Raw genomic sequence first — 25,112 nt, 5'->3', positions numbered from 1 at the left:
GCCAAAGGACTCTCAGTATGATTAAACTCTCGTTGAAGAATAGTAAGTTGTCAATGACAGTGAGGTGCTTGCTCTGTTCAAAATACTGCCGTGGTATTGGATTAGTGGAGGTATAGTCTGATCATCCTTCCAGACAATATTCTTGGATTTGAAGATATTCTTCATCTCGCTTCTGGGTGTGCTTTATTTCCTGCAACTTTCTTGCAGCAGCTGTAAGCATTGAGTGATTAAGGACATATATGCTTCAACCTCCACAATGAAATATAAATCCTCTTGCTCAGTTCCTTAAGATGGTTTTCATGACAGTGTGTCTGCTGTTGTTTGACATTTTCCTTGCACATCTTCTGTGATGGAATCGTGCCTCAACAATCTTAGTCTGAACCACTGGATTCTGTGTTCATGTTCAGAAGGGCGACTCATGGTTTATGGTCTGTTTCGATTTTGAAACGTAATCTCATGACATAGTTTGAAAATTTTTCACACACATTGCTGCCAAAGCTTTTTTTTCTATTGTGGTGTATTGTTCCATTTCTGTCAGTGACTTAGAGGTTGAGTAGACTGGTCTACACTTGCCATCTTTTTGCACTTGAAATAAAACTGCCCCCAGACCTATAGATGGTGTATCTGCTACTACTATGGTTGGTAATTCTGAGTCATAATGTGCCAAGATTTCAGAAGAGATTAAAAGTTGTTTAATCCTTTTGAAAGCATTTTGCTGGTCCACATTCCAGCACCACTGTTGACCCTGTCTCAATAGCTGTCTCAAAAGTTCATTGACCTCTGCCAAATTCCGTAGGAACTTAACTACTTGGTTCACCATCCCTAGGACTCTTTGAAGTTCAGTTATGTGCCTGGGGCTGTGGAAATTCTCTTGTAAATTTCATTCTTTGTGGATCAACTGTGATTCCAGGGGCTGGTACTTTGTGACCTGGAAACTTAACCGTGGGTTTGGCAAATTCATATTTTTCATTCGGTGTTGCGCTTGCACCCTGTAAAGCTCGCAGGAGTGCTTTGACCCTGGAATCATGCTCTTTTCTGGTGGCATATTACTCTTCCATGCCTTCTAAAATGTTGGACATCGTTTCCTGGAAAATTTCTGGGGCAGATATGGCTCCAAAGGGCAATCTATTGAAACAATAACAAACTAAGAACATTACAAATATGGTCAGCAATCTGGATTATTAGTCTAAATGCAACTGCCAAAATCTATTGTTCGCATTCAATTTGGTAAAGTAATCTTGGCTAGTTTTGCTAGGCTGTTGTCCACTGAGGCCATCAGCTGAATCTCACATTCCACAGCTTTGTTTATTAGTTAAATCCATGCAGATACTTACATAGCCATTTGGGTTTGGGACTGTAACCATACCAGAACACCATTTTGTTGGCAAGGTGACCGGTGAGATAACCCCTTGCTGCTGCATGTTTTCTATTTCAACCTTGGCTTTGTCCAAGAACTTTTCTCACGGTAAAGAAGCAAATTGGTTTAGCATCAGCTCATAGGGCAATGATGTACTCAGTCTTTACATCTCAGCTTTGCCATGAGTTGGCCTTTGACTTTTAAAGTTGTCCCACCAGGACCTTGTAACCTGATAGGTGAAGGTTGCAGTGTAATCTGTTTGAGCCATTTGACTTCATCTGATAAAACAGAAACCCTTGCTCCTGTATCCGACTTAAACTTTGTGGCGTGTCCTTCTACTTCAGGTTTAACACTCCAATACTTGTTTTCAGTGTCATTTATCTCTCTAGGAAGATTAATTGCTGTTCTTGTGGTTCTTCCACTTCTTGTATGTGGCTCTGTTTCAAATTTTTTCTTTTTTACAGGTTGTCAGTACTTTCAAGCGTCAAACAGTTTTAAAGTGGCCTATTTTTCCACAGTTGTGGCCCTCTGCACCACCACTACCCCACCCCCCCCACCCCCCACCACCACCACCACCACCACCACCACCACCACCACCACCACCACCACTGTTGGACATTTTTCTCATTCGTGCAGCTTGTTCTAGTCGCACCAGAGACATTTCAAAATGGCGGTTAGCACACTTCTCATTTTGGTGGACTTCAGCTTTGGTGCGTTACCCATTTTATGGCCTATGAATTGAATGGTTTCACTTGATCTTCTCCTTCCCTGCAATCGATCACCTGATTCTGTTTTCTAAGTTCCCTTTGTCTTGCGATCTGCACTGCTTTCACGAGTGTTAAATCCGCCCTTGTCTGTAAGAGATCAGTTAATGCTTTGTCTAACACCTTACAATGATCCTGTCATGAATCAGCTTGTCTTTTAAAATTCCATTAGCGCAGTTCCCTGCCAGCCTACAAAGGTTGTTGATAAAGGAATCCATGCTTTTGCCTGGCCTTTGTTTTCTTCTGTTAAATTTAGCCGTCTCAATTTTTAAATTCCGATGGCCATTGAAATAAGAGTTGATAGGTTGCATGGTTTCTTAATAAGAAGCAGAAATCTCACCAGCCCTTGCTTTTAAGTTAGTTGATAGTTCTAACAGCATAAAGTAGGGGTACTGACCTGGTCTTTTTATGTCAACCTGAAGCACTTCTTTACCCTGTATACCTTTTTCTCCAGATGTCCAACTTCTGGGCCTGCTGTAGACCTTCTGCACTCTGAAATGGTTCTGGGGGTAGCAGGGTGGATCCCATGCTTCTGCTGAGCCTTGAAATTGTTCCTGCATTTGATCCTATTTCTCCAGTGCTGCTTGCTTTTGCGGGCCTGTGCTCACTGCTGTCTGGTCTCAGGGTCTGTCTCACGCCTTGCCTCTGTTGCTCCCATGATTTTCCAATGTCTTTGTTGGTCTTGGAATTTCTTATTTTGTCCTTCCTTCAAGGTCCTCTTTCCTTGCCAACCCTGTAGCTTCTTTTAGTCTTTACTGGATCTTTCATTTGCTGCCATCAAATTTTGTTGTGTGGCAGAGAGTTAGGTGGGGTTTGGGGATTTTCTAATCTTCCAAAAGTATGCTGCTCAACTCCATTGTCTTTTTAACCAGAACTATTTATTTACAGCAAGTATTTGCACATCTGGACCTCTGCAGGAGGTAAGAGCTTCTGTTTGCTTCAAGATCTCTTTTACTGCTTAGTCCATGTGATGTGACATCATTGTTACATCAGCATCATGTACTCTTACACTGACCTCCTGATTGGGCACACTATTGCCCATGGAGGGCCCTCCTGGCAGCAAAGGCCACCATCTCAGAAACACCAACCCCACCATCACCAATGACTCTCTTCCTCAGTGACCCCAGTCCCAATCACCTATGTTCCAGGGCCTGCTCCATCATTGTTGCTCCTGGTTGCAGTCCCAGCAGTGGACATCGTTCCCAGTGATACTGCTGGCACTGTAGAGCTGCCAGTCTTCCAGTTGGCCGGCAGCTCCTGAAGTCAGAACATCATCCTTTAAAAGGATGGGAGTCCTGATGCCAGGCAGGTAATTGCCTGATAAAATTGGGTGAAGACTCCAGAAATGACTGAGGTGGAGTTACCCCTCACTTTCCAGCCAGTACCGCTGCCCCATAAAATCCTCGCCACAAACTTTTTTAAAAATTAAAAATATGTGGAATGTCATCATAATTGAGAAACTTGACATTCAACAGATATAAAACTATTCTTTTGGGGCTAATGATCCTGGTTAGCAGTAATCATGAACTTAGTACGCAGTTAAAAACCCAGGGCTGTAACTTCCAACCAGCATCGGAAAGTGCTGGGCAGCAGGAATTAGAAGAAATAAATACACACTTACCTGGTGTTGAAAATTACATTGACACATTTGCCAGAGCTGTTTGTTGCCTGTATCAAAAGACTCCTCACAGACCCCAGCAAAGTGTTGCTCCAGTGGATTCAAAGAGGCAACGCCCTTTTTTTTATGGCACTAGCTACTGTAAAGCAGGTAAGTTTAAAGGACCAGTGAAATTGACAGGCCAGGGAGAAGGTAAGTGTCTAAGGTAAGTGGATGGGATTTGGGGGGTGGGGATGGTCGAGAGCATCTGGGGGGGTGTCCGGGGTGGGAGGTGGTTGTGTAGGGATTCCTGGGTGTTGGTCGGAGGTATGGGAGAGTGGGTGGGGTCAGTTGGAGGTCATGGGGGCGCAGGGGTAGGGGTGGGTCGGAAATCTGGTGTGGGGGGGCGTCAGGTGGGCGGTAGTAGTAGTGGATGGTTGATCGGAGGTCCAGGGGGTGAGTTGGAGTTTCCGTAGGGGTTGGGGGTCCAATGTGAGTTGGGGAAGGGAAGCAGGGTTGTGGAAGGGTTCCCGGGGGGCGGGGGGGTGGGGTGGGGGTGCTCACGGTGGGGGGCGTCCCATGGGGTTTTAATTATTCTAACTTTTTCTGAGTAACAATTTTTGTAACCCTGGCAGAACCATCAAAAGTTTGCGATTTAAACCACATTTTCAAATGGTCCCCAGTGCAGGGCATTTGTCCAGAGGAAGTGTGCACTTCTGGACAATTGCCTTGCGAACCCTAACCTGGGAACATCTGAGAAGGATTCCCTAGCGCATCTTTGGGATGCCCCCAAATCCGACACTAGGGAGCCTGGACATTATGGCTGCCAGTTACACCTCATTTGATAAGGTGTAACTTTTTCAAGAGTTTTTACAATGAGGTTTTTGTTTATTCATTCATGTTATGTGGGTGTTGTTGGCAATGCCAGCATTTATTGCCCATCCCTAATTTTCCTCAAGAATGTGGTGGTGTGCCATATTTTTGAACCACTGCACTCCATCTGTGCAGGTACACCCACAGACTGCTGGGAAGAGAATTCTAAGATTTTGATCCCACGCCAGTGAAAGAATGGTGATGTAATTCCAAGTCAGAATGGTGTGCTGCTTGGAGAATAAATTACAGGTGGTGGTGATCCTATGCATGTGATGCACATATCCTTCTAGGAGGTAGAGGTCATCGGTTCAGAAGAAGCTGTCAAAGGAGCTTTGGTGAGTTGCTGCAGTGTATCTTGTATATAGCACACACTGCTGCCACTGTGCTTTGGTGGTGGAGGGGGTGAATGTTAAGATGGTAAGTGGACTGTCGATCAAGTGGGCTGCTTTGCCCTGGATGGTGTCGAGCTTCTTGAGTGTTGTTGGAGCTGCATTCATCCAGGCAAGTGGAGAGTCTTCCATCACACTCCGGACTTGTGCTTTGTAGATGGTGGACAGGCTTTGGGGAGTCAGGAGGTGAGTTACTCACCACAGAATTCCCAGCCTCTGACCTGCTTTTGTAGATACAGTATTTCTATGGCTGGTCCAGTTCAGTTTCTGGTCGATGGTAAGCCCCCAGGATGTTGACAATGGGGAGTTGAGCAATGGTAATGCCATTGAATTGTTAGATTCTCTCTTGTCGGAGACGATCATTGCCTGGCACTTGCATGGCACGAATATTACTAAGAGCATAAGAGTGGATGTTCTCATCAGTTCAATGATTTCTAATTGATTACTGCCTCAGGTGACCTCAATTGCATACCTTCTGGAGAAGTATAGAATTGCAGATGAAAATCTGTGGATTTCTGCTTTTAACCGTGCATGTGCGGACTCAAGACGTTGCTGTCAGTTTCAGAGGAGTAATGATAGCGAATACTGGTAGTTTCACTATCATTACCAATGCAAAATGCAGCCATTGTGTGCAAGATTCTATAGAAATAAGCTTGCTACAGGAATCTCCAGTTGTTTTTGTAAGCTGCTTACATACTGTGGTTGGATTGAAATTGGGGTCGGTTAGCTCAGTTGGCTGGATGGCTGGTTTGTGATGTCAAGTGATGCCAATAGTGTGGGTTTAATTCCTGTACTGGCTGAGATCATCCATGAAAGCCCTGCCTTCAACCACACCCCTTGTCTGAGGTGCGGTGACCTTCAGGGTAAACCAGTTGTCTCTCTCCAATGAAAGAGCAGCCTCTGAGACTACAGTGACTTTTCATTTCATTTTCGGATTGAAATAGACAGACATTTTAAAACACTTTTTTAAAAAAAGTACTTAATTTCTGTTGCAGCTCAGTTTTCACTTGGTGGCCAGAAGGGATATATGAATGTTGGGCAAATATGTAGGATGGCAGTAAAGGTAGGGGAATTTTGACCAGCATGTTGGCATGGTCTGATTATAATAAAATGAAGATCAGAAAATTCTTCATTTATGGGCCCAAGGCCCACTTTTAATTGAAAGTCCTATCAATCAATTCTTGTGTGTCAATCTTCCTGGCCCTGCGCCATGGTCACTTTTTCTTCCTTCTCCTCCTCTTCTTACTGTTCTACAGCCAAAGGGTCTAATGAGATCATCACACTTACAAAGCATGGCCTTAGAAAAACTTCTTCCTCTGCTGAAATGGAATTTCAAGGTAAGTGTGTATTAATGGAATTTCAGCACCAAGTACATTGAGGCCTATGTTCATTATATTAAAATGTTGATCTTGAACTTCTACAGAAATTTACTGGGAAAATGATGCCTACAAATCAATGTTCATTTCGGTACTCACACATGGAATTGTAGGTAGGTTCATATGGTCATTGTAGGTAGCTATGCAATCAGTAGCTAAACAATGTAACCTTGGGTCAGAGTTTTAAAATTGAATCAATCCATTGTATTAGGCATATTCTCTTTCCATATCACAGCCACCTTGTTCATCAGCTGTCACCTCACTTCAATAAAAAAGAAGCCAACACAACCACAGCCAAACCTGTACTAGATATACTAGCAGGAGAGAACATTATTAATGGTGTTCACAACTATGGAATCAGGGACAAGGAGCTGGTGATTCAACCCCTAACCAACAGCTATAATTGCTTCCATTTCACCTAATTGGTAACGTGCTGTGTCAGTTGTAAGACACAGTACTATACAAAATTCAGATGTAGAAAACGTAAATTTCTGGTCCCATCAGCGGCAGGCATAGTTGCGAGCAGGACAGGAAAGTTTGGGAAGCAGCCAAAAGTCAATTGACTTTTGAAAGCTCTCTGAAATTTCCCATCCTGCCTACGACAATGCTGGCAGGGCCGGAAAATCCCGCCCTATGCCTATGTAGATCACACTTCACCAATACCACCTAAGGCAGGATTTTCTGGTCCTGCCAGCGATAGGCGTCATGGTGGAAGAACGGGAAAATTTGGCAGTCATCCAAAAATCAGTTTCCTGCCAGCGTAAAAATAGATTGTGATTGTCCGCTCCTGACTTCAATGGTGGGTCAGGTAGGCCCCCATGCTTTGTCAGGAACTGCATTTGCATGCATTTAAATGTCATGAATACTCATTAAAAAGCCAGCTTACCAGAATCACATCCTCACTCCAGATCAAAAGGCCACACAGGTGGCTAAATAAACCGATGTGATTTCTGACTGGATATAAGTGTTATGCACCTGGCAACCTACACTTCACTCATGACTTCGGGGTATGTCCACCTATCTTTCATTGCGCTGTGCTCACAGCTGCTCCGACTCCATACCAGGCTGCGCAGGCAAGACCAGCGGAAGTTCAAGCAGGGTTCAGAGCCAAGGCTCTCCATTCCAGACAATCGGTAAAGTGGGGAGATGGTGGATGGGGATGGAGGGCAAAGGTTAAACTGGGTGGGGTGGGGGCATGCATGGGTGTGTGAAACAAGAAATAGGCAAGGGAAGGAGCAGGAGGGCAAAGGATTGACAGAAGGGTTGGGGTGAGAGAAGACAGGGGCAAAGGAGGGGGCTGGAGGGCAAATACTTGAATGAGGGAGTTGTGAGACAGGACAGAGGCAGGGCAAGGGGCTGGAGGGAAGAGGCTTGACTGAGTAGGGGACACTGGGGAAAGGTGCACACAGGCACATCCTGGGGGTGGCAGGAAGCACAGACAGTCCTGGGCAAGAGCACAAAAAGTAGCCGGGGCCAGATGCATTGATGGTCCTGTGGCCCTGCCTCGTAATTTAGAGAGCTGTACTTGAAATGATTGTCCTTGTCCCAGTCCAGGGAGAGGGAGGGCCTGTTAGTCCCATGCCCAGCATTATGTGCACTAAGCATTGTTAGTCCCTCACACACATCAATCCTGTGTGTTCCTGGCTTTATACTGCGCCGCAGATGACACAGTCACAGTCAGGGGAGGAATCTGCAGCCTGTAGATGGGAAAGAGTTCATGTAGGGGCGAACTGTCGATGGTCTCATAAGGGTGTCTCTGTAGGTCGCAGTGCAATAGGCCTCAAGATGGGGAGGGATCAGGCCTGCATGGATCATCGGGACAACAACATCAAATGGTTCAGGGAGTAGGACAGGGATATCCACAACTATAATATGGGATCAAAGGTTAGAGGGGGAGGAAGGAGAGTAATCAGAGTGAGGGACACCTGAACTTGATGCTCCTCCAGAATGAAAGGAGGGATTTCCACAGTCACAGGGGGAGGGTCGAAGCTGGTCTGGTAGTAGAACCTCAGCACCACCATGTTTCAAGCTGAATCAATGTTGCAGTTGAAAAAAAAGCATGAAAAAATTTGTCGGGAAGGGCTCTCAGGGCTTGTGGGAGGAGTCAACCACTGCGCTTATGGCCCGGGTGAAGGGGCACCTATTCATGTCCAATTTACCTAATGGAGAGGAAGGCATGGCTGAGACATGTTAAGACCAGTCAAATGCCAATTTAGGGAATTTGATGCCTTAACTCTTATAGCGTATTCATGTGAGTATAATTCCGATTAGGGCCAGTGTATGATTGCCTTGCAAAGATCCTTTGTTCCAGTTGTGAAAAATGTTGAATATCAGAAGGAACCAGAGGCCACGGGCCAGAATGCAGATGCCTAGTGGTAATAAGACATCTAAACCTTGCAGCTGGCAGGTTCAGATATGGAAACCCCCATCTGCCCCAAACATACTTTCATTCCATCACTGCAAGTAGGTGCTGCAGTGTAAACCAAAGGATATAGTCTGAGACTGTGCCCTGCCTGAGACTTCTAGCACCTGGCAGAACCCTTGCAGATCCAAGCCCTTGTATCAAAGCAATGTCATTGGAGTTGTGTTTGGTGGGGGATGGGGTGCTGGGTGTGCTTCAAGTGATCCTGAAGGCTATAATAGTGCAGCAAAAGGACTAATTGGGGATGAAATGACTGGGATGAAAGTAACACTTTAGCTCCACAATCACTCTCTAGTAAGCGACAGGGAGATGAACTTTGCAGATTTATGCTCACTCATGTTTCTGCAGAGGCGAGCATGAGGGAAACATGGATGGCGCAGGATGGTTCATCCTGACATTCAGGCAACTAAAAATGAGAAAAGGGGCCCATTGCTGCCAGGCTGGACAAGGGAAGAGCCTTACCCTGATGAACAAGTGCCTGCGGGCACCCTCAATAGAAGCTGAGGCTGACAGAGCCATTGAGTGAATGCATCTGGCAAAACCAAGGATTTTCAGAGGTTGCTTCTGATACCTCCAGATGAGCGAGACACAGTGCTGTCGACGCCGTCACATGTCTAGGGATGTGGTGATTCACATCTGACACATTCTCCAGGAGGAGTTGATGCTTAGGGACTGGGAGACTATCCATTGCCAGTGGCTCGCAAAGTGACTGCCGCTCTGAACCTCTTTGAGAGTGGCTCATTCCAAGCTATATGGGAGGTCACCAACAGCATATTTAGCAAGGCTCACAATTACGTGCGGTTTTCTCTAGATGACACCGACCAGGCTGTCAGAGCAGTGGGCTTTGCTGCTATCTCCAGATTCCCACAGGTGCATGGTGCCATCAATTGCACTCATGTGGCTTTAAAAGCTCCCTGGCAGCAGCCACTACAATTCATCAACAGGAAAGGCTTCCACTTTCTTAATGTGCAGCTGGTCTGCAATCATCACAAGCAGATTATGCAGGTATGTGCGAGACACCCTGGAAGCTCCCACGACTTGTACATCTTGAGTCACGCCCAGGTGCCACTGATCTTTGAGGGTCCTCATTGCATTCAGGGCTGGCTCCTCAATGACAAAGGCCACTCGCAAAAGACATGGCCAATGATGTCCATCTGGTGGCCACAAAGTGCCTCAGGGGAGAGATAAAATGCTGCTCATGCTGCAACATGCTCATTGATAGAGTAATCCATTGGCATCTTGAAGATGTGTTTTCGGTGTCTGGACAGGTTAGGTGGCACTCTCCAGTACCTTCCCAACTACACAGCTAATTCTTGTGTCATCTGCAAATTTCCCAATCATGCCTCCCACATTTAAGTTTAAATCACTAATATATACAAGAAACAGCAACATCCCCAACACTGAATCCTGTAGAATGCCACTGGATACCACTTTCCATTCGCAAAAAACATCCATCAACCATTACCCTTTGTTTCCTGTCACTGAGCCAATTTTGGATCCAACCTGCCACCTTGCCCTGTAGCCCATGAGATCTCACTTTCCTGACCAGTCTGTCATGTGGGACCTTGTCAAAAGTCTTACTGAAATCCATGTGGACAACATCCACTGCACTACGTTCATCAAATCTCCTTGTTACTTCCTCAAAAAATTCTAGTAAGATACAATCTTCCCCTAACAAAACCAAGCTGACTATCCCTGATCAATCCATGCCTTTCTAAGTGACAATTTACTGTGTCTCTCAGAATTGTTTACAATAATTTGCCCAACACCAAAGTCAGACTGACCAGCCGATAATTTTCTGGCCTATCCCTCGCACCCATTTTAAATAACGGTACAATGTTCGCAGACCTCCAAACTTCTGGGACCTTACCTGGAATTCACTGCTAAAGTTGGTGGTTGAGGCGGTAACACTCAACTCATTTAAAAGGTACCCAGATCTGCATCTGAAGCGTTATAACCTGCGAGGCTACATACCAAGTGCTGGAAAGTGTGATTAAAGTGAGCGGCTAGTTTCTTTTTCCTCTTTTTGGCCAGCGCTGACACAATGGACTGAATGGCCTCTTTCTGTACCATAATCTTTCTATAGTTCCATAAGGATACCTGTCTTCTGTGAGTGCTGATTAGACCTCTATAAGGGCTGAGGACATGAGCAGTACAGGATGTGGTGAAGATGTCAAAGCATGTGAGAGAGAATCAGTGGTGAAGTTCCTTGTACTGGTAGCATGTGAGATCCCTGTAGAATGTATCACTGTGAATGCCTGATGGGCTTGTGAGAGTGAAAGTTGAGAGTGAGAAAGTTGACTTACCCTGGTGGAGAGGATGAGATCATTCATCCTTTCTCTGCACTAGATAGTGGACCTCTTCTGTGCTGTGTTGGCGCTGACTATGCCGACCACCTCCTCCCAAGCCAAAATGGTGAGATTGGTAGACCTCCTTCTCCCATCATTTGGGTGCCTCCACTACACCCAGAAGTTGTGTCAGCGCATTGTCACTGAACTTGGGACACTAGGCCTCCTTTGGGGGCCATCAATCTCTTCGACCAGTCCTGGGCTGCAGACAGTGAAGGATGTGTCCGGGTGCAGTTTAAATATGGAGCCCAGAAAGATGATCCAATGAGATCATGGTAGGGCAGACCAATCACAGCCCACCCCACCACGAGATCCAGTGTGCTTCCTGTTCATGCATATTTAATGAGCTGAAAAGCAGCAGACAATCTGATGTGGAAACCTGCCATCCTGGCTGACGGAAAATGTGCCCACTTCTCCTACCCACCACCCACTCATAGTATCTTCCCTTAAAGTGGAATTGGTAGAAGCTGATGGAGTATCTGCAGCCAGAAGCTTGTCAGCTGCTGGAGTTTATGTTGTACACCTTGGAAAGCTATAGAATGCATGGAGAATTCCAGTGGAGTAGAGGTAGTTTTGGGTATATAATGCAATTGTTTCTGTTCTTATTTCACCTATTTACAGTATAAAGCAAATTCAGAGATCAGTGGCAAATTGAAACATTGGCACCTGCACAATATTTACAGATGTTCGATTGCTTAAAAGTCACAAATTGTTTTATGATTCTGGCTGCAGACTTCTGACATGTTAAACAAAATATGATTTCCTTTCTGTTAAATTGTTGATGTACTTGAGTCTCTTCAGAATTGGGAATTTTAACAAATGATTTGTCTCTTATCCTTTAAACCTTTGCAAATTTTGCAACAACGTCAAGCAAAAAAGACACACACTGATTTTTTTTAACTTTAGTTTCACCATAATTCTTCAGGTGGCACAAGAGCTGCTTCCACTACTATTAAAGTATATTTCAAGGTTAATTAGATTTCTCACTGCTAATGTGCATTAAATGCATTTAAATAGGCTACTCAATTTTCAAGCAACTTGAGACTGCACATAAAAGAGGGAATGCTTCAGCTAAATGACTATATCAATACATTTTTTAATCATAATCAGATCACCTTCAATAGAAAGAAAGTATGTTGGTATTTTTAACATGCATCATTTATTAATAAAATAACGCATTGCCAATCAGATTTTTCTTTAGCACCTAACCCTTCTGTGAAAGGTTAATGGCAACCATGACAGGGTAATTACCACACAGCAATCCCCTTGCTGCATTTACTGAATTATTCAGGCCATTAATGACAGCTCCGAACGCAACATGTAGTCAACATGGGTATGGAACACTTAAATATTCAGAAACTACAGTGGGACTCCAATTAATTGGATCGACCCATCCAATAATGGCCTTAATTGCTGTTGTTGCACTTTCTGATGAACAGCTTCTTACAATTCAAGCTTTCGCCTAATTCTCTTTATTCATGTTCACCATGCTTTGCAATTTCATATATATGCCCAGATCCTTCCTAATCTGAAGTTTACAACAATAACTTGCATTTATAAAGTGCCTTTAATGTCATGAAATGTCTCAAGGCACGAAAAAGAAGAGTTATCAAACAAAGTTTGACATCAGAATTACCTGGAAAAACTCAGCAGGTCTGGCAGCATCGGCGGAGAAGAAAAGAGTTGACGTTTCGAGTCCTCATGACCCTTCGACAGAACTTGCGTTCGAGTCCAAGAAAGAGTTGAAATATAAGCTGGTTTAAGGTGTGTGTGTGGGGGGCGGAGAGATAGAGAGACAAAGAGGTGGAGGGGGGGGTGGGGGTGTGTGGTTGTAGGGACAAACAAGCAGTGATAGAAGCAGATCATCAAAAGATGTCAACGACAATAGTACAATAGAACACATAGGTGTTAAAATTAAAGTTGGTGATATTATCTAAACGAATGTGCTAATTAAGAATGGATGGTAGGGCACTCAAGGTATAGCTCTAGTGAGTTTTTTTTTAATATATAATGGAACTAGGTGGGAAAAGGAAAATCTTTATAATTTATTGGAAAAAAAAAGGGAAGGGGGAAACAGAAAGGGGGTGGGGATGGGGGAGGGAGCTTACGACCTAAAGTTGTTGAATTCAATATTCAGTCCAGAAGGCTGTAAAGTCCCTAGTCGGAAGATGAGGTGTTGTTCCTCCAGTTTGCGTTGGGCTTCACTGGAACAATGCAGCAAGCCAAGGACAGACATGTGGGCAAGAGAGCAGGGTGGAGTGTTGAAATGGCAAGCGACAGGGAGGTTTGGGTCATTCTTGCGGACAGACCGCAGGTGTTCTGCAAAGCGGTCGCCCAGTTTACGTTTGGTCTCTCCACTGTAGAGGAGACCACATTGGGAGCAACGGATGCAGTAGACTAAGTTGGGGGAAATGCAAGTGAAATGCTGCTTCACTTGAAAGGAGTGTTTGGGTCCTTGGATGGTGAGGAGAGAGGAAGTGAAGGGGCAGGTATTGCATTTTTTGCGTGGGCATGGGGTGGTGCCATAGGAGGGGGTTGAGGAGTAGGGGGTGATGGAGGAGTGGACCAGGGTGTCCCGGAGGGAGCGATCCCTACGGAATGCCGATAAGGGGGGTGAAGGGAAGATGTGTTTGGTGGTGGCATCATGCTGGAGTTGGCGGAAATGGCGGAGGATGATCCTTTGAATGCGGAGGCTGGTGGGGTGATAAGTGAGGACAAGGGGGACCCTATCATGTTTCTGGGAGGGAGGAGAAGGCATGAGGGCGGATGCGCGGGAGATGGGCCGGACACGGTTGAGGGCCCTGTCAACGACCGTGGGTGGAAAACCTCGGTTAAGGAAGAAGGAGGACATGTCAGAGGAACTGTTTTTGAATGTAGCATCATCGGAACAGATGCGACGGAGGCGAAGGAATTGAGAGAATGGGATGGAGTCCTTACAGGAAGCGGGGTGTGAGGAGCTTTAGTCGAGATAGCTGTGGGAGTCGGTGGGTTTGTAATGGATATTGGTGGACAGTCTATCACCAGAGATTGAGACAGAGAGGTCAAGGAAGGGAAGGGAAGTGTCAGAGATGGACCACGTGAAAATGATGGAGGGGTGGAGATTGGAAGCAAAATTAATACATTTTTCCAAGTCCTGACGGGAGCATGAAGCGGCACCGAAGTAATCATCGATGTACCGGAGAAAGAGTTGTGGAAGGGGGCCGGAGTAGGACTGCAACAAGGAATGTTCCACATACCCCATAAAGAGACTTAGTCTACTGCATCCGTTGCTCCCAATGTGGTCTCCTCTACATTGGAGAGACCAAACATAAACTGGGCAACCGCTTTGCAGAACACCTGCGGTCTGTCCTCAAGAATGACCCAAACCTCCCTGTCGCTTGCCATTTCAACACTCCACCCTGCTCTCTTGCCCACATGTCTGTCCTTGGCTTGCTGCATTGTTCCAGTGAAGCCCAACGCAAACTGGAGGAACAACACCTCATCTTCCGACTAGGGACTTTACAGCCTTCTGGACTGAATATTGAATTCAACAACTTTAGGTCGTAAGCTCCCTCCCCCATCCCCACCCCCTTTCTGTTTCCCCCTTCCCTTTTTTTTTCCAATAAATTATAAAGATTTTCCTTTTCCCACCTATTTCCATTATATATTAAAAAAAAACCACTAGAGCTATACCTTGAGTGCCCTACCATCCATTCTTAATTAGCACATTCGTTTAGATAATATCACCAACTTTAATTTTAACACCTATGTGTTCTATTGTACTATTGTCGTTGACATCTTTTGATGATCTGCTTCTATCACTGCTTGTGTGTCCCTACAACCACACACCCCCACCCCCCCCTCCACCTCTTTGTCTCTCTATCTCTCCGCCCCCCACACACACACCTTAAACCAGCTTATATTTCAACTCTTTCTTGGACTCGAACGCAAGTTCTGTCGAAGGGTCATGAGGACTCGAAACGTCAACTCTTTACTTCTTCCGCCGATGCTGCCAGACCTGCTGAGTTTTTCCAGGTAATTCTGTTTTTGTTTTGGATTTCCAGCATCCGCAGTTTTTTTGTTTTTATCTAAAGTTTGACATCAACCCACATAAGGCTTTTATAACTAAAGCATGCTTTGAATGGGAGTAGTATGTTACAGGATTAACAGCTAACCTTTTACAAAGATGCTTTACACCAGAAGTCATACCACACATAAGGAAATTTCAGCTTTGTGCAGTTGGCAGTACAACCACTTCTGAATCAGAGATTGTATGCTAATTTTCACTTTGGATGTGGGCAGAAAACTGCCAGCTGTGAATCGGCCAGCCATTATGGCTAATTTTCCTTTCCATACAAGTCAGGTGAGGCCCACAACAGTACTTTGAGTACATAATCTAACATGACTTAGTTATTTTGATGTAGGGCTATTATTGGAGGTATAATCTTTTGGAGGGAATGTTAAACAAGGCCCACTTGTCCATTCAGGTAGACATAAAATACCCCATAGCCTTATTCTTATAAATCTGTGTATTATAAACAAAGACATGGGGCAGAATTTTGACTCCTAAATGGAGTTGGCTTGGGTGCTGACATGGTGGGATTAAATTTCCAAAAAGCGGCATTGAGTTGGGAACTCGACATCATCCTGCCCACTTCCAATTCAACCCGGTCGGGTTTGCAGGCAAACGAGAAACCCCATTGGAGCTGTCAGTTAAGTAATTAAAAATTAAAATATATAAAGAGGCAATTAATTGTAAATTTAACCTGGCTTTATGGTTTTAACAGCTAGCTCACAGGTTTCCCATGCTTTCTGCAACTCTCCAGGGTCAACAAGGCATACTCACCTTCATCTCAACTTCCTCACTGCCAGTCTTCACTGCAGCATTGGAGCAACTTATAGACATCTAGTGAGGAGCACCAGGAGCAGCCACACCAACAGGAGCAGCAGCAAGAAAACCAAGAGCAGCTGCCATCTCCAGGTTCACATGCTGCTCCACATGACAGGGGGGATAGACTGGGGGCTACAGCTCAAAGGAGATGACACCCCCCAGCACAGATCCACAGCAGAGGATCAGTTTCCTCAACATCACAGAGCAACAGCCCCTCAGGAGGCTCAGCCTTTCTCAGCAGGCCGTTACTGACATCTGCAGCCTCCTAGAACAAGATCTCCTTCCAAATCAACTAGGTGGGCACATTGCCAGTGTGGCCATCAATATTATCACAGCCCTGAATTTCCTTGTCTCCGGCTTCTTCCAGCCAACTGCTAGTAACCTGCCTAGGGTATTTCAATCTATTGCTCATTAGTCACTGATGACTCTTATGTACCCTCTGTTGGCTTTGTTTTCCAAGGCTGCCAATTATGTGAACTTTGTCATGGATGAGACGAGTCAAACACAGAGGACTGTTGATTTTGCTGCAGTGGCTGAATTCCCACAGATGCAGAGAGTCATTGATTCCACACATGTGGCAATGTCTACTTAGTTTGTGACCACTGCAAAGTCACCATGCATGTCTGTGTCAAATATCCAGGGAGCTGCCACAACTCATTAATTGTGCAGCAGTCACAAATCCTACAGATTTTCACTCCTCCACACCACTTCAGTGGCTGGGTCCTGACAGACAATTAAGGGTTACCTTCTGAAGACCTTTCTGCTGACTCCTGTAAGGAACCCTTACCAATGGAGGAGAGATCCAACAGGAGCCATTTCACTACAAGATCAATAATAGAACAAGCTAACAGCTGCTCCCGATGTGGCTCAATTGCGTGTACAGGCCTGGAGGTGCCCCTCAGTATGTTTCATCAAGGTTCCCATGATTGTTGTGGTCTGCTGTGCCCTTCATAACACCCCATTGCAGAGAGGATTGTAACTGCAAAAGGAAGGCGCAGAATGACCAGCACTTGAGCCAGAAGAAGTGGAAAAGGAGAAGGAGGAGAAGAAAGAGGAAGAGGAGGAAGAATCAGATGTGGCCATGGTCCCAGCAGCTGTGCACCTGGCTGCCAGAGAAGCCCATGACAGACCATAAAAACACTTTTTAGCTAGTATCTTTGTTCATGAAGCCATTTGAGAATTCTATTAGAAACTCTGTGCGTCCACATCACCTTCCCACCAAGACAAACTTCATTTCAGCAGTTAGCCAGCCAACCATCACACCATTTCCTCTTCATAAAGCCTGATCATACCATTCACATGAAGGCTGGTTAGGGTGAATGGAGGATGCAACAAAGTAGAGGCCATAAGAATGAGGAGTATAAAGTCTTTCATTCATTGAAATAAACATCATCATAACACCATTAACATTGTTATATGTACCCGGGTGAATTCCCTTGTGCAGTTAATAAGTCTTTCTCATTTTCTTCCTATTATTCCGAAGTGGTGCATACCCTGTGGCTTTACCAAAGCTAGAGGCAGGCTGTTTGTTCCCCTGCTCTGATAGATGAGATGCCCGTGATGGATGACCCCTGGATTTTGGAGACCGTGAGGGCCCTGGTTAAAGACTGCCCCACCCGTACCTGTGCCAGAGCAGATTCAGTCATTGGGCAGGAGGCAGCATGTGCAGCCCTGACTGAGGAGGTGAGGGGGAAATGGATGAGAAATGGAAGAGGCTTCTCCATGCAGGTGGCCACTCTTTCCTTGGAGGTGGACACGAGCACAAATGTCTGAGACATGACACTCCATGGTAGAGACGGACTCCTCCAATCTCTCTTGTGCACACGCACACAGCCTCTAGAAATGATAAGAGAAACACACACATCTCCCATTGCGGCCCCACAGGTTCTTTTATCATGGATGACAAGTGAAGCTCAGCATCCATGTCCAAATAAACATGGGCAAAGCTTGAAGTGTTCTGCGCCTTCTGATGGGAACTCTCTAATGCTGCTCCTGTGTCCAGTACCAACTCCTGGTCACATGTAATGTGCTCCTCCCCATGTGACAACCAGCACCTACAAGGTGTACACATCTGCACTAGTGGAGAGTATATAAGAATCGTGTGACAGTACATCCTTAGAGTGTTTGCTCTCTTCTGCGGATCCTTGGCCTGGTTTCTCATCAGCTGCTCTGTCATTTTTGAGGACCTGTAGAAGATCAAACACATGTTCATGCTGACAATAAGAAAGGGTACCAACTCAGCATTGTGTCATGACATTTTAGATTGTGGTGATGTTGATTCAACATAAGTGACAGTACATCATTTAATGGTGTGAACAGGTCTCTAGTCCACTCCCATCTCTCCATCACCAATGCCTAGTGTGTGTGCCACTCTTGTCAATTTCCAGGGCGTCTGTCTCCAATGCAGTCAGGATGGTTATAGCTCCAATTCTTTATCTAGAGTTGTGCACTCTCTTCTCCACTAATGAGAGAAAGCAGAGAATAGAGCAATAAGTTTGGGAAATTGTGTTGAGAATGGAATGGGAACATTTGTGGAGGGTGATGATGAGGAATGAGTGTGAGAGGGAAATATTTTGACAGTGAATGTGAATGTTGTCTGTTGAAAAAAAAGGAAAAACTTGCATTTGTATAGCACCTTTCCTGATCACTGGATATCTCAAAGTGCTTAACAGCCAATTAATTACTTGTTAAATGTAGTCACTTGTTTTAATATAGGAAACAGTTGAAATGAAGATATGAGGAAGTGCCTGGAAAGAAAAGAATGTGTGGAATGGCAAGATACATTGGTTAGAGGAGTGCTCCACAGGAGAAAGCTGAGGAAGTCAGAGACTGATGAATGCCACCTGAAAATAGTATGACACTCACCTTTCCCAAAATAATGAGGTCAGTAAATGTTTTCTGGCACTGAATTCAGGCCCCGGGCACCACATTCCTACCAGGAGTAAAGGGGCATATGGAGAGGAGATGATGCCTGAGTGCAATGTAGACCAAGTGCGAAGTCGGGAATTTGGTTCAGATAGGAATATCTGGTATGTTTTTCTTAAGGTTAAATTTAGATTTAAGAGTCAGAACCTAACGTAGAACTTCCAAACTGCACGCTAGTTAAGTAGCCTGGTTAAACAGGAAATACATGACAGCTGCAGTTATCCTGTCAATCAGCTAAAAGTTGTTGTCTTGAATTGGTGCTAATTATTGTAGCAAGAAGCTCAGCTAGCTTTGCAACTTGGGAGGTTTTGTTGACCCCTTTAATCACATTTCGATTTAAAGTTTGTAAGGTTCCTTTAAATTTTGTTCTTGGTTTTACAACTGACCTGAATTAGGGGCTGTGCCTGATTTATCCCAATTTAGTTGATTTGGTTTAATTGTTTTCACTTAAAAGATTATGCAACGTGGGAGTGAGTCATGGGCTTGGCCTAAATAGCCAAGTGGTTATGGTACTGGGTTTGTAACCCCATAGATCAAGAGTTCAAATCTCACAATGGCAAACTATGAAACGATGTAACTTCATCTGAATAGGAACAGATGGAAACGTGTTTGTACTCGAAAGAGTTACATACATTCACAGGATTAGAATTTGATTTTTGTGACCCGGCTGACCTGCGGAGGATGCGCGAGTGCCAGGAGGTCTACTCTGCCGCTTCTTCTGCCAGGATCAACTGGGGTAAGTGTTCTGGACTCCTGGTCGGTCAGTGGCAGATGGATCCCCTACCCGAGGAGCTCAGGCCTTTCACCTGGAGCAGGACCAGCCTCCTCTACCTGGGGGTCCATCTCTGCCCCGCTGAGGAATCCTGGCCGGCAAACTGGCAGGAACTGGAGACGAAAGTCACCGCTCGCCTGCGGCGCTGGACAGGACTGCTCCGAGTGCTATCTTACCGAGGTCGAGTTCTGGTCATAAACCAGCTGATCGCCGCCATGTTGTGGTATCGGCTGGTCACTTTGACCCCTCCCCCGGACTTTGTCACAAGAATCCAGAGATTGTTAGTCGACTTCTTCTGGGACAAAAGATTGCACTGGGTCGCTGCCGAGGTTCTGAGTCTCCCGCTTAGGGAGGGTGGTCAGGCGCTAGTGTGCCTACGCACACAGGTGGCGACTTTCCGCCTTCAGACCCTGCAGCGATACCTCTACGTCGAGCCTCCTCCTAGATGGTGTGCCCTGATGACGTATTTCCTCCGTCAGGTGCACGGCCTGAATTATGACGTGCAGCTCCTGTTTATAGAACAGCTGGGCCTCGGTGGCTCCTTGCAGGCGTTGCCCGTCTTTTACCAGGACCTGATCAAAGTCTGGAAAGTGGTCGCCTCGCAACGCAGCTCTCCCCCGTCAGGAGTAGCGGCTATCGTCAGAGAGCCGCTGCTCAGGAATCCGCCCCTCCGTCCTTTTCAGTGGTTGGCGGAGAGGAGGGCTGTGGCCGCAGGGGTGACCAGAATCGGGGACGTGCTGGGTGGCGGAGGACTGGGCTGGATGCTCCCGCAGGAGTTGGCGCGACGCGCGTCTGTGAGTGTCCAGGTCGCAGCCGATGCCATCCAAGACCTGAGAACGGTCGTGCTCGGACCCGACGTTATTTTGGGTCTTGAGGCGGCCCAGGTGCGCGGTGGTCTTCCGTCTGAGCGTTCCCCTGTTCGGACGGAATTCCACATTGGCCCCAAGCCCCGAACCCTCCCTCGGGTGCTGGTGCCCCGCAATATGAGCCGCCTCGGGGACATGCCCTCTGTGCCTTTTGGCACGGCAAAGAGGAGCTTTTTGTACGGACTGCTGCTGCACACCTTCCATTTTCTCGCCCTTGTCCGTCGACCGGACACGCCCTGGCGTGCCTTGTTGCCGTCCGGCGGCGGAAGCCCCCGATGGGAGGCCCTCTACGGAGGTGTCCTCCCCCTTTCTATCGGAGACCTGGGTTGGAGGGTGTTGCATGCAGCAGTCCCTTATAATAAGAGGATGCATTGGTTCGTGGACTCTCAGGACACGTGCCCTTTTTGCGGTCTTGTGGAGTCCGTGGACCATGTATACATAGGGTGTTGTAGGCTGCACTCCCTTTTTAGTTATTTGAAAAACCTTTTATTGATGTTTTGTTTGCACTTCAGCCCCACGCTCCTGATCTATGGGCACCCGGTGCGGAAGGGGGTCGGGAAGGAGGAGGACCTCCTCGTGAACCTGCTCCTGGGCCTGGCCAAGTTGGCCATTAACAGGTCCAGGCAGCGGGCGATCGACGGGGGAGTCCCGCCCGATTGTTTGTCCCTCTTCCGCGGCTACGTTCGCTGCCGGATGTCCCTGGAGAAGGAGCACGCGGTGTCTGCTGGCACTCTCGAGGCCTTCCGTGCTCGGTGGGCACCGCGGGGACTGGGGTGCTTTGTTGACCCCTTTAATCACATTTTGATTTAAAGTTTGTAAGTTTCCTTTAAAACTTTGTTCTTGGTTTTACAGCTGACCTGAATTAGGGGCTGTGCCTGATTTATCCCAATTTTGTTGATTTGGTTTTCATTTAAAAGATTATCAAGAGTTCAAATCTCACAATGGCAAACTATGAAACAATGTAACTTCATCTGAAACAGATGGAAACAGGTTTACTCAAAAAGAGTATCAACAGTTCATTTTCTTAACGATCTCGTGGAGGTAATTGTGGATTCAGTTGGTTTCCTGGTACTGAGGAGAGAAGGTGTGTGGTGTTGGTGTTGCTGCTCCTCAGTGTTTCAACTGTTTCTGCTGCTGCCTTTGGGGTTGTTGCTTCTGCTGTGTGCTGCTGCTGCTTCTGTTGCTGCTCCTCCAGTGCTGCTGCTGCTGCCTTGCCCCTGTGCTGCTAAAGGAGAGAGAGGGAGAGAAGAGAACAGTTGCTACTGTTGCTACAGGACAGGAATGCCAGGAGGCCAGGACTGAGTTGGAAAACAACATCCTAGGTGGGTGTCTGAACTGTGTATTTTTGTTTAAGGTGGGGGCAATTAAGGGCTGTGTTTTGTAGGGGGAGGCAAGAAGACTGCCAGAGGAGTTGGGGAAGGAAGAGAGGGAGGGTGTGTGTGTGTGCTGAAACCATCTTTCTGCCACCCCTCCCCCCAACCCAGCCCTTTTCCCAGTAAGGCCAGCAATAGCTGGTGAAGACATCGCCTCCCCCTGCCTGAAGAACATCAGGCCCCCACCCACCGTCCATCCACCATCGAGGACACCCACCTGGACATTTACCTCTTTCCCTCCTGTGCCTCCCTGTCTTTTACTCCTCTCCCTCCTCTCCTCTCCTGCCTAAAAGAGGGGAGGTTGTTTATACCTCTCTCCCCCACCCCCTTTCCTCCCTATATATATATTAAAAAAATATATATAAAAAGAAAAAAACAAAATGGCCAATCCTTCCCGGGGTGGGCGTGGCTCTGGCCCTAAGGCCAATTCACCATCGCCTGTGGCCGGGCCCTCGAGGGCTAATGTGGAGGCGGTTTTGTCACTGGTGGCAGGGCCTCAAAAAAAGAAAACTTATGCGGGGGTGGTTGCTTCTGCGGCTCCAGCTGCTCCCGCTGCCCTGTCACCTTTCCGCCTCCTGACCAGGGCCCTTGGGGTAAAGAGCTATGCTCACCCTGAAATGACAATAGAGGCCTGCGTAAAGGCTATGGCTGGGGTCGTCGGCCCCTCAGCCATTGTCGCGGCCTCTAAAATGTATGGGAAGGCCATATTCTTCTTGAGGTCCGAGCGGGCGGTGCACCTCGCCCTGCAAAAAGGACTCACTGTGGGCGGGACTTTTCTGGCGGTGGACCCCCTTGAGGCCACCGCCCAGAGAATTATTATTTCGAACGTCCCGCCTTTTCTATCCAGTGAGCCCCTCCTCCCCCACCTTAATAAATTGGGGGAGGTCAGGTCGGGGGTTGCACCAATCCCGCTCGGCCTCAAAGACTCGGCCCTCCGCCATGTGTACTCCTTCCGGCGCCAGGTATTTGTCCGCTTGGCCCAGGAGGAGTGCCTGGAGGGGGCCTTTGTTATCAATTTTGAGGGGACCGCCTATCGGGTCTTCTGGACCGTGGAGGGCGTGCGGTGCCATGCTTGTAAGGAGGCGGGGCACGTGAGGAAGAACTGCCCCGCCTCCAAGGCTACGAGTCCCACCCAAACGGCCACCGCTGGCACCGCCCCTCCTCCCCCCGCCACCACTCCATCTCCCGCCCCGCAAGGGGAAGCGACGCCGGCGGCAACTGCCATCTCGGCTGCCGGTGAGGCGGGGGGAGAACCCCCGCGCCGTAAGAAGGCGCGGAGGAAGACCCGCAACCTGGAGGCGGCCCCTGAAACGCCCCAAAACCCCCAAACACCTGCAAGCACCGGCTCGGGGGAAAAGACATCATCCGGCCCCGGCGTCGTGTCCGCGTGTGCTCCCGGGCCCGTGGGTGCTAAGGCGCCGAGTGCTGGGCCCGGCGTCGTTTCTGCGCGTGCTCCCGGGGCCAGCGGGGAAAAGACGCGGGACCCCGAGCCGGGGTATCTGACACCCAAAACCCAGAGGGTGGAGTGTCCGGGAGGGCTGGACAAGGAGGAGGGGGCCTCGGAAATGGAGGTCTCCCTAGCCCCCAGCCTGACCCGGAAGAGACGTCACGCTTCGGAGGAGGAGGTGGGTGATGCCCAAACTGAAGAAGTTGGGTGTGTCCCTTCCCCCGATGAAGAGGTGGTGGCGTCTCCGCCAAGTAAAATCTCACCCTGTCCTCTGGGGGAACTCAAAACACCTGCAACGACTCCCAGCACTGTTACCCCTGTCAACCTGCTGCAGTCCCCTGAACAGGGCCCCTCGGGGGTCACTGAAGGCACCTCCCTTGAGGTGGTGCCCGACTCAGAGACCCTCGATACCCCCGAGGTACCTTCTGGCTCATCGGGGGACTGTAACTTGCAAAATTTAAAAAATGTCAACGGGTCATTGGGTGGCGGCAAAAAGGAAGGCCTTCCCGCTCCCTCCCAAACCTTAGCACCGGGCGTCCTAGTTTTGGGTCAGGAGCTTGTCCTGAGCTCCCCGGACGACCCGGTGCTGGGAGGAGAGCGGGCATCAGAACTGCCGCTGCCCTCTGACCCAAAACCTTTAGAGGAGACCAGAGAGGACCCCTCTGGCCTTGATCCTGGGGGTGGGATCGAGGTACAGGTGGGGCCAGCTGGCAGCTCCGAATCAGCCCCCGTACTCAATGCGGGGGAGGGGTCGGAAGCTGGAGGCGACGACCTGGAGGAGGACGGGGTGTCCGTGGTGAGCGCTGGAGATTACGCTGAGTCGCTCTCAAGCGAGGCGGTGGATCCCCTGGTGCCCTCCACCGACTCCCCCCTCATCCCCCCAAGGGAACTCCGGGACTTTTTGGCGAGTCATCGCGGTCGCCGAGACAGGGTTCAGTTGGCCTTGGACCGGTGGCATTCTTTTCCGCTGGTGTTCTGGTCCACTCGCGAGGCTCTCAAGTCTCCTGAGTTGGATAGGAACGCGCGGCGGAGGGTCCAAACGTTTCTCGCTGGGCTCCTGAAGGAGAGGAAGGACTAAAAAGTCCTCTTCTTCTTTTTAATGACTTAAGGTGAAGGTTTGATGTACCTTTGACAATGAAGACGACTATAGCCAGCCTCAACATCCGCGGCAGCAGGGCCGCACAGCGCAGGTTCCAGAACTTCTCGGTCCTCAGGGACGGGAAGTATGCGTTGTGCTTCCTGCAAGAAACCCATACCGTTCCGGGAGACGAAGCCACGTGGCTCCTGGAGTGGCGAGGGGGGGTCTACATGAGTCACCTAGCCTCCAATTCTGGCGGGGTGGCTATCTTGTTGGCCCCGCATTTTCAGCCGGAGATCTTGGGGGTCAAGGAGCCGGTGCCAGGCCGGTTGCTGCACCTGACTGTGCGTCTGGGGGGGGCGGTGCTTCATTTTGTGAATGTGTACGCTCCCCTGGGCACGCAGCAGCAAGCGAGCTTCTTTGAAGAAGTGTCCACTCATCTCGGCTCCATCGTCGCTGGCGAGTGCATCGTCCTCGGGGGGGGATTTCAATTGCACCCTCGGGGTCCGGGACCGTCACGATACCCCACACTGCACGCGAGGTGTGAGTAAGTTGCGGGACCTGGTCAGGTCCTTCGACTTAGTGGACGTCTGGCGACATCTCCATCCTGACTCCAGCGTGTTCACCTTTGTGTCACCTGGAGTCGGAGCGTCCA

The 25,112-nt window shown here is 48.0% G+C and overlaps 1 protein-coding gene across 1 annotated transcript in view; it reads left to right on the top strand.

The window, feature by feature from the left end:
* Positions 1 to 18,777: 18,777 nt before the first annotated feature.
* upp2 (uridine phosphorylase 2) overlaps positions 18,778 to 25,112 on the top strand; it is a 60,732-nt gene continuing 54,397 nt past the window's right edge. The window contains exon 1 of the mRNA XM_041201097.1: positions 18,778 to 18,879. The gene's annotated coding sequence lies outside the window, so the exon portion shown is untranslated. The remainder of the gene's footprint in view (positions 18,880 to 25,112) is intronic.

Source organism: Carcharodon carcharias, chromosome 12 (genome assembly GCF_017639515.1).
Source record: "Carcharodon carcharias isolate sCarCar2 chromosome 12, sCarCar2.pri, whole genome shotgun sequence".
Taxonomy (NCBI): domain Eukaryota; kingdom Metazoa; phylum Chordata; class Chondrichthyes; order Lamniformes; family Lamnidae; genus Carcharodon; species Carcharodon carcharias.
Note: the sequence above shows the minus strand (reverse complement) of the source record. Positions and strands in the feature narration are given on the sequence as shown.